Source organism: Emydura macquarii, unplaced genomic scaffold, assembly GCF_026122565.2.
Source record: "Emydura macquarii macquarii isolate MOO-44397 ecotype Brisbane River unplaced genomic scaffold, CSIRO-AGI_Emac_v2 contig_1146, whole genome shotgun sequence".
Classification (NCBI taxonomy): domain Eukaryota; kingdom Metazoa; phylum Chordata; order Testudines; family Chelidae; genus Emydura; species Emydura macquarii.
Window position 1 is genome coordinate 22,505,739 of NW_027131283.1, and position 12,231 is coordinate 22,517,969.

Below are 12,231 nucleotides of genomic sequence, written 5' to 3' on the forward strand. Positions count from 1 at the left end.
TATCCATGTAGAATGGAAAAAAAATCCACCTTTGTTATAAAGTGATCTGGTATAAAATTTTCTTAGATGGAAAGGCCTGTCGCTGTCGGACTGAGGGAACTGTTTTAACATAGTAAGTGCTCCTTTTCAGTGTTGTAACCAGGAAAATTTACTTCCCTCTCCCCCAAAAGAAAAATGCAACACACAAAGAGGATGACAAGGAGACACTAGAATAATAGTGAGGATCTAAATCTTACTCAGCCTTCAGACAAGCCTGGGTGTCTAGCTGTCACTAGGTACTGTCTCTCCCCTCATGCTCATTATCTCTTTTTCATTTTCCACCTCTGTTACTAAAAAGTATAGAATAAAATTATGATTATCTAGGATGACTCTGGAAGGACAGAGATCAGAAGAGATTGGGTTCCTCAGATGACAAAGGCAAACACAAATTCAGATCCAGGCTTAGTCTACACTGCCGGCAAAATACGTAGAATAGTTTGCGTATCTCCCGTCGACTTCCTAACTTCTACATAGTGCAGCTTCCCTGCTATGCTGCACTGACGCGAAATGCCCTCCCAGTGACACAGCATTAATCTTTTTGCAGGGATGGATTAACACCGTCGACTTCCGGATTGATTAAGCAGGTCTCTACTGCTGCTCAATCGATCCTGCAGAATCGATGCGTCCCAAACTTGCTGATTTCACCTATAAAGTAGGAATGGGATACTGGAGCACAGGTCTCTTCAGAGCCAACTGTGTGGGGGCTGGCCTTCTCCTCTTTCTGTAACTCAGTAGGGTGATGTCAGATAATGACACAATATACTGTGCTGTAACAAAGGGGCAACTCTACTGCCTGATTTTACAATCCCTCCATGCACGGAATTCTCATGGTCTGCAATGGGACTTCTGTGAGCAAAGGATCTTCAGGATTAAGACTTATATTTGTTCAACTTCATAGCATCTAGCTTCTGTTTGCAAACTCAAATGTGGCTGATTTAGGAGCTGTCTCCAACTTTCACCAGAACAGTTCATCCAGCCCTACTGAATTCCCATTCATCCCACTTGTTAATATGGCTTAGCTCACTTTCATAAATGTTGATCTAACTTTGGGAAAGATAGTGGGAGATATCCATGTTTGTCTTCTGCTTCTATTCTTCTTTTTCAGACACTGCATTCTTGTAAACAAGAATAACATCTTTCTTAACTCCATTAAAGCTCTAGTCAATCATATGTATCTCTCACTTAGTACCAAGACAAGCTCCCATCTCAGTCACCAGCATGTGTGTGTGTATGTTGAGAAATCTTTGTTTTAATACCAAAACCTATGTTAAGTTCATTGCACATCAGAATCTTAGCCCAGGATTGTTTCAAACTTCTTTTAATTGGGAGTGATTTACTGTGTGACACAAATGACTACATTAGATTTCAAGCCATAAAAAAATAAATAGAAAGACTAGCTGTCCAAAGACCAACAGGTCTTTTGCTTAGTCCGAGAATCAAGGCGGCATGCAGATTCTGCTATAGGATTTCATCTTGCTTTAGATATACCATTCTTTTTTATACAGACATACTTTCTAAAGACACAGATAGCATTCTTTCCTCTTCCTCCACAAGAAATTTGGGTAATATTGTTATAGAGTTGAAAACATGCCTGAGTCATCTTGTTTTCTATCTCTTCCTGCTTCTGGATGATCTAGGTCTGGTAAGTCAAACTGGCATATCTCTTCCTTGCCTTTATCTATCTGCTCCTGGAATGGAATGGAAGATGAGAGTATACTTGGACAAACAAAACAACCAGTAGCAATGAATTCTACTGTGTTGGAGGTCTTTTTGGTAACCTTTTCTCTGTTGGGCCATTGATTAAGACTAGCGTTACTAAGAAAATCAACAACAGCTCTTGGACCTGCTCCTTGAAGATGGCATTTCTTCAATAACTGCAGAAGAATAGTGGAATTATTTTCAGAGGCTGGCTGAAGATACTGTGGGTTTAAAGTTTCAGCCAGTGAAGAATCTGTGATGAAATTCCAAGGAGCCTCTTCCAAGCATTCTCCTGACAGATGTGCCTTCTATAAAACATTCCTGGTGAAGTTTGAGGCCACAATCATATTCTAAGAACACTTTGAGCAGTTCCAAACTAGACCTGCCATAAGTTTTATGAAGTATTTTACAGGAAACAAGTCTTTTCGTGTGCTGAAGTAGGTCTAATTTTGCAGCCAGAGACAGAAGCATCTGGAGAAAAAACACATGCCCAAACAATTTATTTACTGTTATATACAGGAGGTGCCACTAAAAAACATTCTGAGCTGAGTAAAAATTAAGGATTCATCCCATGTAGTGAGGTTTTCTGTGAACTGTCTCCCCCTTTTTAAAAAAAGAGCAAGGGATTAATAGCACTGGTTCAAAACATGGAAAATGTGAGCAGACAATGTGCAGTATTCTCCATATCAATTTCATTCAGTTCTTGACCACAGAATTGTTCTTAGGGTTCGCAAAACAAGAAGATCAGGTTGTTGCCTATGATAGTAAATTATTAAGAGCAGCAGCATAGTTAGTTACTTTTCCCATTGGTGCCTTGGTTCTGAGAGGATTGAGCGGTTTTAGTTTTGCCTAAAACCTTAATAAAACCTTAACAGCAGCAGTGAATGTACCAGATTGTTTAATGTGTTTGTTATCAGGACATATTTCATCAGAAACAAATTGAGGTTATTAAACTCTCATGACTTGTGACCATAAGTTAGGCCTCTAGACTTTCCTATTTCTATGAACAGCACTTCATTAAGAAAAAAAATGTTCAAAAAGTTTTTAGCAAATTATTATTAGATTTGCCTCAAAGAGCTCTCCATCCCGCCATATACAGGCCCTCTTCCCTGGCACTTATAAGTACCTAAATGTTGACTATGTATTTGAAATGAGCTGAGGCATCATGATGGCATTCTGTATGTGGAGTATCCTTAGTCTGCTTTTACAGCATGAGGACAGGTGGGGTCAGGTATGTCATTTTTACAACTGTTTTCCCCAGATGAAGGATTGTCTGGAAGACAGTGTTTATGAAAACATTCCTAAGCTGACTGTCTGTATCCTGCACTGGGCAGGCATTATCCACCAAAGAATTTAGGAGACTGATCAGTGAATAAATCTCTTCTTGGCACTGTTGAGCTCGCTCCTCAATAAAGTGACTATAACCTAGGAATTGGAAAGGGATTTGATGGCCTCTGCTCTGTTTGGCAGCATTTACTCTTATGATCACAAGATCCAGAAAATGACAAACAATCATATTTCAGGCCAAGGTAACTTGAATTGCCACGGCAGTGTGGGAAGCTGAAAATGCAAGCCACACAGTCTTCTACCCAGCCTGTGAATAAACAAATTTTTGCTTCCGGAGTTAGCCGTCCCCACGTCACCTTTCAGCAATCCAGAATTCATTCTTAATCTCTCAGTTAAAAATAAGAAAAGAATACTCTTTAAGTGGCACATTACCTGTGTATTTGTAGGGTCCCATATTGACAGCGAGGACCTGATTTTGAAAAATAGGCATAGGCATGTTTCTCCTTAATTTGCATGCACAATTAATACAACTTTACACACAAGTAACAGGCCTTTTGTGCATCCAAATGTCCACTTGCTGTGTGCAGTCAACTGCTATAGGTTTATGCAAATGAGGCACATATTTGTAAACACATTTTGTGCACACAAATGCACTTGGACGTTCTTAAAAAGGTTCCTTGAAATCTGCATAGCAGCTATTTTTACAACAGTAAGAAAATCACTTTCATTTACAAAAAATGTACTTGTGACCCAGCCACAAAGATTTGGTACAACTTACCCATATTCACAACCCAGAAATGTGCAAAACTAGTGCTACAAATATTTGCACATTACGTATAATATATATGCGTCACTTGCATAGGCAAGTGAAATAGTACAAATTGTTGACAGTGTCATGACAGACGCATATGAATGGAACATGATTTACATGGCTCACAGCTTAATGTCAAAACTTCAGAGTAAATACTGGAAGAGCTATACGCTCAGGCAGCTATTGCATCTCCAGATCTCTCTGTCCCCTGCAAGACTGGCTGTAACTACCAGGGGAATTCAGACTAATGATGGGTGAAGTCTAAAAGTGTTTAAGGATTCAGTTCTGGAAAGCCTCAAGTCCAGATGCTTAGTTAAAGTCTAACAGGACTCAAACTCCTGTGTCCACAAAATTGGGCTGGAAGTATCACAGGAACTGGCACTCCCCTAAGAAGAGCTGGTCGATTTATTTTAAAAAATATCTGTTGCAAACTTAGATCTTCCTAAACCCACTCCTTCCCTATTTGTGATTCTCCTATGAACCCACACTAATTTTTGCAAATGTATTTGTTATTCATGACTACATGCTGGATTGTTCGGACTAGAGATGGAGGAATAGTGCTTTAAAAACACACTCATTTATAACTATTCTCCCAAAGAAGAGTGCCAGGTTTGGTTTGCTACAACTTTTGAAGTTGTATTATTTGTTATTGGCAAGTATTTTGGTGACCACTAATTATTCCTGAAAACATCTGTGATTCCTGAATATTTCATGTATTTTAGCAAAAATGTTTATTCATCCAAAATAGGTATCCATAGTTTTCATTTTCATCTTTTTTTTAAAAAATGGAAAAACATTTCACTTATCCAAGTCAGGAGAAGGAAAAATATCATGTAACTTCAGTGACCAACCGCCTAGCACAAATAGTGAAAGTCAAAGTGAACATAAGCTGAAAAATGGTTGAGTGGTTGCACCTGCAATCTGCTATTAAGGGCTGTCAGCAGAGGGGACATGAAGCAATGGCTCCTATACAATATTTCCAACCCCAAAAGTTAAAAAATCTTGAGTCAGACTCCCCAGAAATGTGAGATTGGCCCCAAAACCATGAGATTTTTTAAAAAAGCATTGCATGATGGTTTTTGCTGTGTCTTCTGACTTTAACTCCCCCTGCACACCTTCAATGTGTGTGCGCCAATTAGTGCTGCCAGCTCTTTCACAAATGTATGCAGCACAGTGATTTTGATTCCCGCTTTAGGATTTGTATAAAGTGCTGCCTGATGGCACGGAGCTTCTCCCACAGCCCCAGAATGCCAATTAATTCTGTTCTTCCATCTACTCCCACATCTGCCCCAGCCCTCAGCCTCCACGTTCATTAACTTTTTGCCCCCAGCCTCACATCAGCCCCTTGCCCTTCAGCACACTTTTACTCTTGCAGCACCAGGGACTGTTGATGCCGGTACTCCAGGCCTGTTAGGGCAGTTCCAGTGAGCATCCTCTTCCCCCTCTTCCCAGCCTGATGTTGCAGGGAACAGAGGAGCAGGGTGGAAGGATGAACATCCCACTTTTTCCAAGAGGGGAGGGAGAAGAAGGGAGCAGAGCTTCTGGGCTCCTGCAGCTCCTTTCTTCTTCCAGCAAACCCTCTTGTGAAAATGGTACTGGCTGCTTCCTCTCGCCTACCTAAAAGTTTCTGTCTGACTGAGGAAAAGAGAAGAGAACTCAGTCAGCCTTCTTCAGCAGCTGAGATTGGCTGTTCTTCCCTGCGAGGCAGGCAGCCAGTGAATGGAGGTTCCTCTATGGAGCTCTCAAAATAGAATAAAGGCTGCAGCTTCCCAGGTCAAGATGAGACTGCCTGAAGCAGGGGCCAAATTCAGGAGGACCTCCCATTCACCTCCCCTTAGTGAGAGGGCTGGTTCTAGCACTTCAGTTTAAAAAAAAATCACAGGGCATGATTCAGAGACCACATTTTAATTTATAATCAAATACACATTTTATCTTAAAACAGGGCCCTTTAGGACAACAATTTAGAGTCTCGAGGGTCACAAGCCATCCTTGGGCCACAGGTTGGCTATAACTGGCTTAGAACCTCCCTGCTGCAGGGATAAAGAAACAGAACTCATTCTCATGTGTCAGCAGGATGCATTTACATTACTACACCACATAGCATACTATAGGGCCTGAATACCGGACACCTGAAAAATACAGAGCCTTAGCTGTGACCGCCCCTCTATTAGCATCATCTGTTTGTTCTGACACAGAGTCAAGCTTCCAAAACAGCAATACACGGTGGGGCAGATCTGTGCAGACAAATTCACAGGTGTCATCTCTTTGTGTTTATCTTCAAGGATTCCATATGTTTCTGTAAGTATAAATGTATTACATTGAGTTCTTAGCAGTTCACACAAAACATTCCCATAGGTAAAACAATTGTGAAGCTGCAGGTTTAAGCTTTCTTATAAAACACTGGATGACACACTTTTCCTCTTTAAACAGTGCTCACAAAAAAAACGGACCTAAATTCAAGTTCAAAAACATTTATCTGTTGGAGATCTTTCTGTCAGTGGGGCAGAACACTTTTCAGAATATTCTGTTCTATTATAATTCCTTTGGTTAAGCTGTTTTTATTGGATAGCTCGTGGGCGATTGGAGGAGAGTGTTCATGGTCTGTCAGACCATGAAATGAGACTCCTATAAAGTTACAGACCTCCACCCACTCAATCCCACTTGCTAGTTCAGTGAGATTTTATCACAATTCCCAGCTCCTTTTTTCCTCCCACAGAATTCTGAGGGCCAGATTGTGCCATTTAGCTATTGGTTGACCCTGAGGGTGGTATGAAGACATATCGCCCCACGGGGATTTCTGGAAGGACTGTGCCTCCGCCCAGAGATTCCCCAGTATGTGTGTGTGTGTGTGTGGGAGGGGTGGACTATTACAACATTCCTTGAGATGGTCCTCCCTTCTCCTTCTGGGGTGATTTGCAACCATTGGGCAGACAGAAGCTGAAGTTCCCATGTTTCCTGGAATGCAGAGACTATACTTATCCACAGCCTGTGTGCAGGTTGGCACAAGAGGACGAAAGCTCTTTGCACAGTCACTTCTCCCCTGCAAGTTCCATAGACAACCTGCCAGGGTTCAGTTTTCAGATTTGGGTGCCTGAATCACATGGCCAAATCCAACCTGCTGACATATAGTTTGACACTTGATCGATACATGTTTATGCACATCGGTATCAATTTGATTGTCCTGGTGCAGGGTTTAGGGACCACATTTAAAAATGACTTTACAGAAAGGAAAAAAATGGTATTCAGCCCTAAGTATGGCTTGTGGCTAAAGGACAGAACTGAGAGTCTGAATATCAGCGTTCCACTCCTATCTGTGTCACCTTGGGCAAATCATTTAAACTTTCCTTGCCAGGAATATGCAGTGTAGATTATATCATTACAATAACATGCTATAGATATGCAAAGTATTATATTATTATTATTATTACTACTGTTAGCTGCTATTAAAACATCTCCCTTTACTATCATTTAAAAAAAATAATCACCCATCTATACAAAAAAGTCAAAATGATATAGTTTTGACACTAGTTAACAGAATTGTGAGATTGTATATCATTATAAGAAGGTTAGCGAGGATATGGCTTCAAAAATGCTGTGTCGGAGGAACAATGCTATACAAATTCAAAATATAAAATAAAATCTGGATTACCAAAGTGATGGGCAAACTTCAAAAAGTGCAGCAGTTCACATCAGATAGCTGTCTTCCCTGGACTATTCAAAGCTCATAAATTTGTAAAATTGAGCTGGGAATCTCATGGACACAAGTTTTCTCATCCCTAGTTAATACATTATGCAGAACTTCTTCCATTTCAAAAGAAACTGACACTGACCACAGCAAAACAGCAACAACAATTCACCTGGAGGTAGCATCAAATACATATTATATTTAATTGCAAGGTTAATAAAGGGCATGTAACACTCATGTAAAGGATAATTTGTGAAACTACAGAGTAATGTTTTTTCTGCCTTTTAAAATCAAATATAAGCCCTGACTTATATTAACTTTTCCTGATGCTGTGCACAAGGCCATCTCCATATGAATGAACAGCAGGTTGAGAAGCAAAGACATCCAGGGAATTAAATTTGCTGTACTTCCCCAAAGAACCCCACACTGTTCTGAAATGCATCAAGAAGAATGAATAATCTGGAAAGAAAAGTTGTTGATGTCTCTCTTCCCTGAAGGTACTTCAAACAGTAAATGAACACACAAGATCTGTGTTTATTTTCTTTTAAATATATTTTTGAAAATATTATGGGGTCCAAAATATGTGGTTTTGATTTTGCGTGCCATCGCTCGGCATGAGTGATGTATTTTATCCATATTCATAACAGTGTACAAACTTTCTATTCATAGCTCTCCCCACAGTATAAATTTTGGTGGGCATGCTGAAATGTCGTTCTGAGGCATATGGTGATCCTTTACCTGAGGGCTTGCTCCAAATAAAAGTTTACATTCCTGTGACAGCTCACTTCAGATGTAAAGGAACGAGGTATGTGTGTCTTCCATTAAATAGCTGACTACATTTACATGTTCTAAGGAAGACAGAACATAGTGTTCTTACACTGTACTGGCTGCAGGAATGTCCAACCCTATTTCCTCTCATAAATATTTCATAATAGAAAAGACTTTAAATACATGCCAGTTCAAACTGTGGCGTGACCCTTCCGACTCCAGGTACGGTAGCTAGGAGAGATTGAAATAAACACCACAAACAAGTGGTTGCCTACTGGTGAGATGTCATCTATAGCAACCACACCCTCCTCTTTGGTCTTAGGGAAGATAATTTCATTTGGAGGCTATTACAAGAAGGTGTGTGGTGAGAGGTAAAGGGCAGACTTCAAAAGGTGTAAAGGAAGTAGGGGAAAAATTTTGGATGAAACTTCCAGGTCTGAGACTCAGTTTTATTTTACTCCACCTACCACAAACAAATAACTGCTTCCAATGTCTTCTTTTTTCTAAATGTGATGAAAGAGTACAACACCAATGAAAGTTTGCTGTGGGTAAACTAAACAAAGTAGTAAATAGGATAAATGCCTCTAGAATCCTGGACTATGTATGATATCTAGCCAACATACTCGATATGCCATGGCATCTGTGCCTCTGGCACGTTTTGATGATACTGACCCATCACACGTGTTTAACTTTTAATAGTTATTCATATCAGAGTTTTTTCTTTGGCACAGTTACCCTGAATTGCCATCAAGCTGAAGCTGATCAGCTACCAAATATCCATTAGAAAGAGCAATGTAGAAAAACTGGAATGGGTTTGTTATTCTGCTGAAACCCAACGCCAGTTTTGTCTGGATATTCCTTTCCTCCTTCCTTGGCAATTTAGCCCTAAGAAGATATCCTCTTGGTGCCTTTGATTTCCTTTTATGAGGAGACATGTTGTGTAATCCCAGGAGGAAGCTAAATCTCAGAAGACTCTTTCTCTTCAGTAGTGCTAGTGACATTCCAAAACAATGAAACGGCAGATGTATTTTTCTCTCGTGTTTCCCATAAGTGCTTGTTAGGAGGACCATATTTTTTACCACTCCTCCTGACTTCCATCAGAGCCACTTGTAACCCTCTATTAATGACCATAATGAGCATGTGCAAATTTGACAAGTATAAAATTAGTATGTTCAATAATTATCACAACAATACTTTTTCACTACATAGTATCTGTTCTCCGGGGAACTTACATTGCTTTTATAAATATTAATTAATTTAGCCTCCCAATACCCTTATGAGGCATATGTCATTACTATCTCCATTTTACAGTTTTGGAAACTAAGGAACACACAAGTGATTTGCTCAATGTCAAAGAGAAAGTTGGTAGCAGCATTAGGAATAGAACCAAACAGAGCCTGAATTTGGCCCTAAGTTACCTGACTCCTAGTCCTATGCCTTAAACAAAAACTCATCCCACTCTCAACTTTCTCACGAAAAGCCTGTGAAAATAGATAGCAACGTGCCCTGAAACCCTTCTGCCAGGTATTGATGGCAGGAAAAAAAAAAAAAAAGAACTGGGTTCAATTTTCCAGGGATTTCCTTAAAGATTTAATTAACACTAGCTCAAGTCCTTATCAAGAAACACGGGAAACTATATCTACCCTCCACTAACAAGCAATACTTCCCCACTGGCAAGTAGTCCAGGGATTAAAACAAAGAGAATTTTATTAAAGAGGGAACAGAAGAAACTTGGGAAAACCAGCAATTAATAAATTCTATGAGGTAACACTCCCACCCTAACAATAGTCCCAATCCTCCAGGCAACTGGAAGTGGCTACTCACTTCCCTCCTCCCCAGCTCTGACTCATGGTTAGCTGTCCTGGGTTGGAGATGTCCAAGCATTTTACCAGGTCAGTGCTGCTTGGGCCATTTTGGGGGCTTTGCCACCCAGCTGGGATGATTTCAGCTTTAACTGCTAGGTAGGGAGGCCCACCCCAGAGTCCCGTAGGTAGGCTAGTCTCTCTCTTACTTTAGCCCAAGCTGCCTCAGCTCAGCTCCAGCCACTGCTGCTCTGCACTATCTATTGCTTCAGTGCTGTCCTCAGCTCTCCACCATTCTACAGCAGTCTTAGCTCAGATTTTTATGGAGAGATCAGTAGTGTCCAGACCCCTGTACTGAGTCCTCACCACCAGAGAAACACTCCCACCAAAAGTCAGGAGCTTCTTCCCCCTCTCTCTCTTCTTTTTAGTGCCGTCCCAGCTCCCTTACATAACTGTGTCAGACAACAGTCTTGGTCAGAGTGATCCCAGGCACATTCAATACCAATATCTTGTCCTTGTATTTCCCAACAAGTTCCATTGCGTTTTATTGCCACCCAAGCTCAAAATGTAATTGTACTTTAATGAAAAATGCCCCAAGCAGTCACATAACTAAAATACAAATGAGGCCTGGCCCATTCAATCAATTCCCTTTATTCTCCAAAAGACGCTGGCAGAGAGTTCTCTCCCATCTGCAGTTCTTATAACACAGCTCTGAGCCGCCCATCACGCACGTCACAAACAGGCCTCTCTCTCAAAGGCTTCAGGCCACAGGGCTTGCAGTAACATGCCCTGAAAGTCAACAAACTTGGTGTCTGTCACATCAGTGGGGAAGCAAATTATGGAATGGAAGGCATCCATGAAAATACCTGGTACATTGAGAGAGAAACCTACACTGAAAGTTTACTTCCTCACTCGAGAAAGATCAAAGCCTTGGTAGGGAAAAAGTCCTCAGACATCATCTTTGAGGTCATAATTTTTTGCTGGTGCTACAAAATAGTTCCAAGAATTACGTGAAATAAGCAGAGTAGATTTTCATGGCAAGCATTAAAAAGATGAAAATCTCATCTATCAGATATTAACATTCTGTATATTTTTCTACAGAAAACAGTAAAACAAAGTAATCCAGATTTCCTTTTCTAAAACCATTAGTAGATTTAGTTACCTTTGATCCAATGTTAAGCTTTTTTGTACAGAAAGGAGATGGCGTAATTAACTGTGTGTTGAATAATTGACACATTCTAATTCACTATTTGAATTACTTAAAAATTTAATGGCTTCCTTGAAAAGTTCAGAGACATTTAGAAATTGCCACACTGCAAGACAACAATAGTCCTTCTAGTAGAATATCTAGTCTGTTACATTGGTCAGTGCCAGATGTTTGAGAAAGGTACAAGAAAGACCATAATGAATAATTACGGAGTAGCCTGCCTATAGAGGAAATTTCTTCTTAACACCAGTTAGTTGTTGATTTATACCCTGAAATATGAGAGTTTATTCAGTTATTCATATCATATCTAATATTCTTGTGGATGTCCTCATTAGTCATACATATAAATGTCTAATCCACTTTTGAATTCTACTAAGCTTTTTGGACTCAATGATCTATTTTGGCAGTGAGTTCCATAAATTAATTAGACTACGTGCAAAAAAATGTCCTATCAGTTTTAAATTTATTGACTTTCACTTTCTTTAACTGTCTTCCTATTCTTCTATTATGAAAATGGATAAACAGAAATGTTCAATTTATCTACTCGAAACCATTCATTATTTTGTATATAAGTGTCTTGTTGTTGCTCTTTAATTCATTTTGCTCCAGCAACCCATCTTTTCACACCCACTTCTGACTGGCACATTGATTAACTGGATCAAAAGCATAAATACCAAACCAACATTTTTTTCTGATTTACAGGAAATTTTCCCATTTGAAAATTTGTTTTCATTCCAATTTAGAAGGCCAACATTTTGAAATTTCCTGTGAAATGAATTTTTTAAAATTGTTTGAGGACAATTAAAACATTTCATAACATTTTTTTAAAATATATTTTTATAATATGAAATAAATTTTGAAATGAAAAGTAATTTAAAAAAAAAATTGAAACATTCCATTCCAAAAAATGGAAGAATAGAACATTTTGACCTTA

The 12,231-nt window shown here is 39.6% G+C and overlaps 1 long non-coding RNA gene across 1 annotated transcript in view; it reads right to left on the reverse strand.

Annotated features, from left to right (window-relative positions):
• Positions 1-5,730: 5,730 nt before the first annotated feature.
• Positions 5,731-12,231, reverse strand: part of LOC137152238 (uncharacterized) — a 53,989-nt gene continuing 47,488 nt past the window's right edge. The window contains exon 3 of the long non-coding RNA XR_010919499.1: positions 5,731-6,131. This is a non-coding gene — a long non-coding RNA (uncharacterized lncRNA). The remainder of the gene's footprint in view (positions 6,132-12,231) is intronic.